Source organism: Tupaia chinensis, unplaced genomic scaffold, assembly GCF_000334495.1.
Source record: "Tupaia chinensis unplaced genomic scaffold, TupChi_1.0 Scaffold148698_1, whole genome shotgun sequence".
In the NCBI taxonomy this organism is placed as follows: Eukaryota; Metazoa; Chordata; class Mammalia; order Scandentia; family Tupaiidae; genus Tupaia; species Tupaia belangeri.
Window position 1 is genome coordinate 397012 of NW_006208547.1, and position 7399 is coordinate 404410.

Below are 7399 nucleotides of genomic sequence, written 5' to 3' on the forward strand. Positions count from 1 at the left end.
GAGAGTTCCCTTTTCACCACATCCCCACCAGCACTTATCATTTTTTTTTTTTTTCATCTTGGACATTCTGACTGGGGTTAGGTGATATCTCATTGTTGTTTTGATCTGCGTTTCTCTTACAATGAAGGATGTTGAGCATTTTTTCATATGCCTTTTAGCTATTCATATGTCATCTTCAGAGAGTGGTTTTTTCAACTCATTCTCCCATCTTTTAATAGGATTGATTGTCTTTTTCTGGAACAGCTGCTTGAGTTCCTTGTGAATTCTGGTTATCTGTCCCTTACCTGACGCATAGTTTCTGCATGGCAAAAGACACAGTGATTAGTGTGAATAAACAGCCCTCAGAATAAAAATTGAACATTCTGATCAATATAAATACATGTAATTCTGCAAAGACATGTAAGTTTATAAGCTTGATAGCTCCCCAAGAGATACTGAATTCTCTAGGGTGGAGAGAAAAGATAAGCATGGGTAGTTAGTAAAAACCTCTTTGCAAAGGCACTCCCATTGGATATCTTCTGAGAAAAATCCCATTACAACTCACATACCCTCCAGGCTAAAATGCTCCAGGTTCCCCATTGGCACACTTGCGAAAGAAGATACCAGAACTGGTTTTGAATGAGCCTCTGTATCAGGAAGAGAAAAACTGGGGAACCCTTATCCAGGAACTTGGTAAAGTGGGAATCTCAAGACACAGGATGGATATCAGAGACAATGTGGGTGGAGGGCGGGACATGGCAGAGGGTGAGGGACAGGGAATCAAGGATGGCAAAAAAAAAACAATACAGGACATAAGAAATGGAAAATTATTTGTTGATAATACACATGTCGATGTGCTTGATTGAGCCAATATACAATGTATTCTGGATAGAAAATTCATTTTGTATGCTGTAATGATGTATAGTGAATTAATGTAAATAAATATATTAAAAAAAAAGAAGACACAGGATGGGAGTAGTTAAAGGCTGGAGATCCTGGATGCCTTCTCCTTTCCTGACTTTTTGTGCTACCTCTGTTTTAGCCATAAAAATGAAGGCTTAAATTAAAAATTGTATTCTCCACCTAGAGTTTTTGTATAGTTGATAAGGCAGATGCTTTATAACTGCAAACTAGTCTCTGCTGTGTTGGCTAAGTTAGACACAGTCTAAAATAGTCCGGGCCATTTACTCCTAGGTCCCCGGGATCACATGGTTGAAATGAAGGGGAGGGGGTCAACCAGTGCACTCAGGTGGATAGATCAACTTAACTCTGGGAAATGGCGGAGCCCTGATAATGATGGTGAAGGTGCCAAGAGAGAATGAATGATATTTTTTGTTTCTGAGGAGGAACATACCAACCTGCTGAAACTACAGGTGGAATTCCCAACAGTCTGGGTGGAGGGTGGAGAAGAACTATTCCCTGATTGTCATGGACCTGAAACCTGGTGTCACCCCACTGAGGCAGAGGCAATACTTGGTACCACAAGATGCAGAACGGGACATCCAAGGGCACAGTGAATGCCTCAAAGAAGTTGGAATTGTGGTTGAATGTCAATCTCCCTGGAACATTCCTCTACAGCTGGTTAGGAAGTCCAGAGGAGATGACTGGCCAGTGCAAGACCTCTGTGCTGTAGGCAACACTGCCATAACCCTCCACTCTGTAGTATCAAACCCCTAGCTGCTCCTGAGCCGCCTGCCACCTCAAGCTAATTGATTCACATGCTTGGACCTCAAGGGTGCCTTCTTTTGTCTCCAACTAGCTTCTAAGAACAAGCCCCTGTTTGCCATCTAATGGGAACAAAGTTCCCCATGCCATTGTGACTCATGAACAGTAGGGGCTGTAGGTGGTTGATGGGGCAAAGATGGCTCAGTACCAGGGGTTACTGTGTGAGAACCCATGCATGTTTCTAGAGATGGTGAGCACACTAAGCCCAGCCACTATCCTGCCTGCCGGGCTTGTATTACCCGATCATAACTACAAAGAAATCATTGATGAGGCCTATTCGAGAAGACTAGACCTGCCAAACAAGCCCTTCCTGGACCAGATTTGACACTCTTCATGGATGGCAGCAGTATGTACAGGATGGAAAACAGAGAACTGGGTATGTGGTGACCACGGAAGCTGGTCAGCTCAGTGGGCTGAACATGGGCATTCATCTAGGCCCTAAAATATGCCACTAGTTCAAATAAGGAAGAAATCCTTCAGTTTTTAATGCAAGCAACTTGAGTCCTGTTGTCAGAGCTTCCCCCATACCAAAGAAAAAAAACAATGGGCAACCGAAGAAGGGAGAACAGAGACTAGAGAGGGATGGTAGCAGCTGCCAAATGGGCGACTATTTGTCCCGCATATTTTGGCTCATAAGCTGGTGCTTCAGTAAGCTCCCTACTCTGTGCAACCATGTCAGTAGCAGCTGTATAACTTGTGCCAGGAACGATGCCTATTGGAAGCTTAACTAGCCCCCTGGGGTCCAGACTGTAAGAACTTTCCCTTACAAGTGGACTTTACTGAGGTCAAGCCATGTCAAGGCTACTGACACCGGTTTGTACTAGTTTTCATCTAGTTAAAGTGAGTGAAGGCATTCCCTACTAGAACAGAAAAGGCCCATGAGTTAGCCAAAGCATTAATCAAGGAGATAATCCCTCATTATGGGCTGCCACTGACTAGGATCAGAGAAGGGGCCTGCTTCTGTCTCTGAAATCACCCAAACTGTGGCTAAGACCTTGGAAATCAGATAGAAACTCCACATTGCCAGCGTCCCCAGAGTCCAGGAAGAGTTGACACATGAATAAAACCCTTAAAACCACTTTGGCTAATTTGTGACAAGAGTCCAGAGTAACTTGGTTGGACCTATTACCCTTAGCACTTCTCCAGATCCGCTGCAGTTCTAGACAATCTGGCTACTTCTCTCTTTTTTTTTTTTTTTTTTTTGAGAGGTTTTTCACTATAGGGTGCGTGCGCTCGCCAGACAGACAGAGAGATACATAGAGACAGAAAGCGAGAAATCACCCCCCAGGGGGGATGGTCATGCTGCAATCCCTTCTCCTCCATTCTCCTCTTGGGATCTTGGGCACGCATGCACACGCGCCTGGCGTGAGTTTTAAGCCACCAGGTCTGGGACGTGAACCGCAGTCGACTACATGGGAGTCCAGCGACATAGTCATTACGCTAACTGCTGGTTCCCATGGCTACTTCTCTTTTGAAATTTTGTTTGGAAGCCCTTCTCCTGTCAGTTGTAAAAAGAGATTCTTGACAGATAGGAGAACTCAACCTGTCCTACCATCCACAAGCCCTGAGGTGCACCCTTCCACTATATTGAAACACACTCTAGAAAGAGTTCCACTTTCCCTTGGAAACAGGGTTCATCCCTATCAATCCGGGGATATGGTGGGGGTAAAAGGCTGGATAAAGGAACCCCTCCAGCCAATTTTGATGGAGATTCACATAGTTCTGGTCACTCCTACTACTGTTAAGTTTACACCCTGTGGACCCACCACACTAGAGTTAAGAGGGCTGCCTCCTGCAAAAATAGACCAGACAAAGCCCTTCTAAATGACACTTCAGAAATGAGGAGTCTACGGCCCTACTCTAGTCACTCTGGAGGCTGACTAGTCAATGCACAGCAGAAGCCTGAGAAATCTACAGCCCTGTTTCAGTCACTCTGTAGGCTGAGCAATCTATGCACAGCAAACAAATCAAGGATACACCTGTCTGAGACAACACATGAACTGTTCTGAACTTTCCCAAATAAGTTGTAACAATCTTTTCTGTAGCCTTGGCCACTAGCACCTCTATGGGTTGGAAATCAAAAGGCTGTGAGCCCACGCTATGATGCCCTAAGGAACACTAAGGGCATGGGAGGGTGGGATGATACAGACCCTATTTGCTAAAAGCTGTTTTATGCAGGAAGTGTTTCTGTTCCATCTTTGTAAATTGCCTGATGGGATGTTGTCCCGACCCGGGGGGACAGCCGAACAGGTTTCCTGAGTGAAGGAGTGAGAGCCGGGACAAGCAGTGTAGTGTTACAGCATGGAGACGACAGTGTCATCTGTTTATTGTGGGCAGCACAGTACAGCACAGAGACGACGCAGGGTCGCGTCGTCTACTGTGAGCAGCACGGAGACAACACGGTGTCACAACTCTTCAGGGTCGTCCGGAGACGATGTAGTGTTACAACTCTTCAGGGTCTCCCAGGTCGTCTGGAGACAATGCAGTGTCAGCTCTTCAGGATCTTCAGGGTCATCTGGAGACTGTGCGGTGTTTCAGCTCTTCAGGCTCTTCAGTTGTCGTCTTCCTGGTTGTCGTCGTCTGGCTACTGTGGGCCAGGCATTGTGGTTATATACACTCTGGTGGGTTGTAAATGGTGGGCCGTGATTGGTTGTAAATGGTGGGCCCTGATTGGTTGTAAATGGTGGGCTGTGATTGGTTGTTAACGGTGGGTTATGATTGGTTGCTTTTGGACCAATCATGAGGTGCCGGATATGCAAATTTGAGGGATTCTAGTGGCCAATCAGAGAAAGGTTTCAAAGGTCAGGTTTTTGGAAGGGAATCAATCATGGTAATTGTTTGCTCTATGAGAAACCTCGGCAGACTCGCTGGTGTGCAGCTTCCCACAGAATGTTACAAGCTGGATTGCAACTGTTTTGTGACTTTTTCAGTTTCCTCTGCCTGCAACATCTGTGACCCACATTATATAGTCCCTGTAACTTCTGCAAGTCAGACCCCAGACTTTAGAGTATGAGCTCCTCTGAGACCACTGGTATTATAAACCTGAGTTCTACTCTCTGAGTGGTACTTGGTTTCTCAGCAGTTTGTTTTCTGCAACATTTCAATTAAATAAAGAACAAAATAATAATAATGTAACTGCTTCATTTCCTGTACTTTTTTCCCTCTTCTTTGGTGTTTAGTATCAGATCCAGGAAATGAAATACCATCAGTACTCATGTAATACTTTTAGATAAGGGGGATTTATGAATACATGGAGGAGGTATTTTTTTTAATATCCAGTGTTGATGGAAATCACCAACTCTGCAGAAATAATAATTAATGTGGTTTATTTCTAAACATGAATACGTATGATAGACCCAGAGAAAGGTAAATATTCCTTTCTCAAGATGCTTAGATATGGGGGTTCCTTATATTTGGTTTTGAGAGTGAGAGACACAGTTCAAAAGAGTTTTTTCATTGGTTTGACCCAAAAAGGCAGGATATGGAGCAGGAGTCTATAGGTTATAGGTGAGTTTTACAGATTTTAGGTTGGTGATTAGAAAAAGAAGGTTTGCTGAGATCAGCAAAAGAATGTACTTTAGGGGGCTTGCAGTTGGTGTGGTGGTTAAGGGTGCTCCCACGTGGCTGAGCCGACTGTGGTTTGAGTCTTGGACCTGGTGGCTTTGCTTTCTCACTTTCTCTTTCTCTCGCTCTCTCACTCTGTCTCTCTCTGGCTAAATTTAAATAAATGAATAAATAAAGTTAAAAAAATTAAAAAAAAATTTATATAAAGAATGTACTTTAACAGAAATAAGAAAGCATAATATACATCACAAAGATACCAAGCCAGGGCAAGATATAGGAAGAGTCTTGTTACCAATGGGTCAAAATAGTCTGTTAATGTTTGTGGGCATGATTCCCTCCACGCCCTCTGAAAATGATTTTGGAAATAGCAAAAAGCAGTCAGACTTCAGTCCTCATAAGTATAATTGTGTAATTATTTCTTCAACTAGTATTACTAAGTGAACTATTCAAATTAGAACAGTTGAGATTTATTCCTGTAAATTCTCCCTACACTTTGGGAATCAGTACTGTAAGAGAGCAATGTGGCCATGTCCTGGTCTTGGAATTAAATCAATGAATCATAACAGGCACATAACCTACTTCACCCTGGTACCAATTTTAGTGCCCAGAGAAATTTACAAAATGTATTGCTAATTTTCTTCACGTAGAAACAAGAATTAAAAATAATATGCGAGGGGCCAGCAGATGGCATAATGGTTACATTACTGGACCCCCATGTAGTCGACCGTAGTTCAAGCTCTGGACCCAACAACTTAAAAATTCATGCCAGGTTCATGTGGGTGTGTGCCCAAAGTCCCAAGAGGGGAACGGAGGAGAAGGGATTACAGTATGGCCATTCCCCTTGGAGGGTGATTTCTCAATTTCTATCTCTCTGTCTCTCTGGTGAGTCATGCATATGCCCTGTAGCAAAACTCTCTCTTAAAAATAATAATAATAATACTATATTAAAGGTTTTCTTTTTTTCCAGTGAAAGCATATGAATAGACAGTTATGGAAGCTAAAGAGCTAAAAAAGTACACATAAATAATATATGTACTACGAATATACCCAGGAAGGTTCTTTATAGCATCCTCTGCACTGATTTTGCAATCAACTGACAAAATGCTAATGAAACTAGAAACAGGTGATGGCTATTCTACCAGCTTCTCAGTATGTTGGGAAATATGTCAAAGTTCTAAGGAAATATTTTAAAACAATACTGTGGATACGATATTATGTAAAATTGAATTTTTCCATGTTTGTTAATCTATAATTCTAATGAAAATATGGACTATATATTTTTTTCCTGCTGGACATATGTGAAACAACAACAGTCACCTAATTAAAGAAAACCTAAGAATAAAAATGTTATCTCTTGATCCTATTTTATTTCTGTCATACTACCCTGAAATCCTGCCACAGAAATCTCTTTGTTTAAAGAAATTGAATACAAAAAATAATCTTCATCACCAGGGGTAAAAATATCATAGGATAGAAGGTAGAAATTTGACTAATTTTATTCACTTCCCCCTCCCCTTCCAGCTTAACTCTTATTAACTGGTGGGACAATTTGGATCTCCTCACCCTTCAAAATAGTAATATGGCAGTCTTTAGAGTTTACTATTGCTGTGACCTCTGTCAAGTAGAACCTCTAGGCTTCAGTTCTTCTGTCAAATAGTATAACAGTAATCCTTGTCCTGAAGGTAATCATTAGCAATTGAATCTCTGTAAGAGAGTTAGAGGACAATCAATCTGGAGGGCAAAACTCAGAAAATATCTTTCAGCAGGCCCTCCACACCACCCCATGCAAAATCTATACCCTCCTCCCTCTTTCCTCAACCCTTGAAAAAAAATCTATGTCTGAGTTAGCATTATTATCTTTCCCCAATGAGATTGTCACCAATCCAATACTGAGTAGACCAGCACTTCACCCAGAACACTCTTGTTAAAACTATCTGCACCCAGGACACTTGTTAAAAAAAAAATGTTTCTTGAAAATTTCTTTGATATAGCAGTTTAACACAAAATTTATGATATAGTATTATTAACATTTGACACAAATAAATACAGACCTGACTCCACAAAATATAAAATTTGAACATAAGGTTTATTTATTTATTTATTTATTTGAGAGGTTTTTGCTATAGGGTGC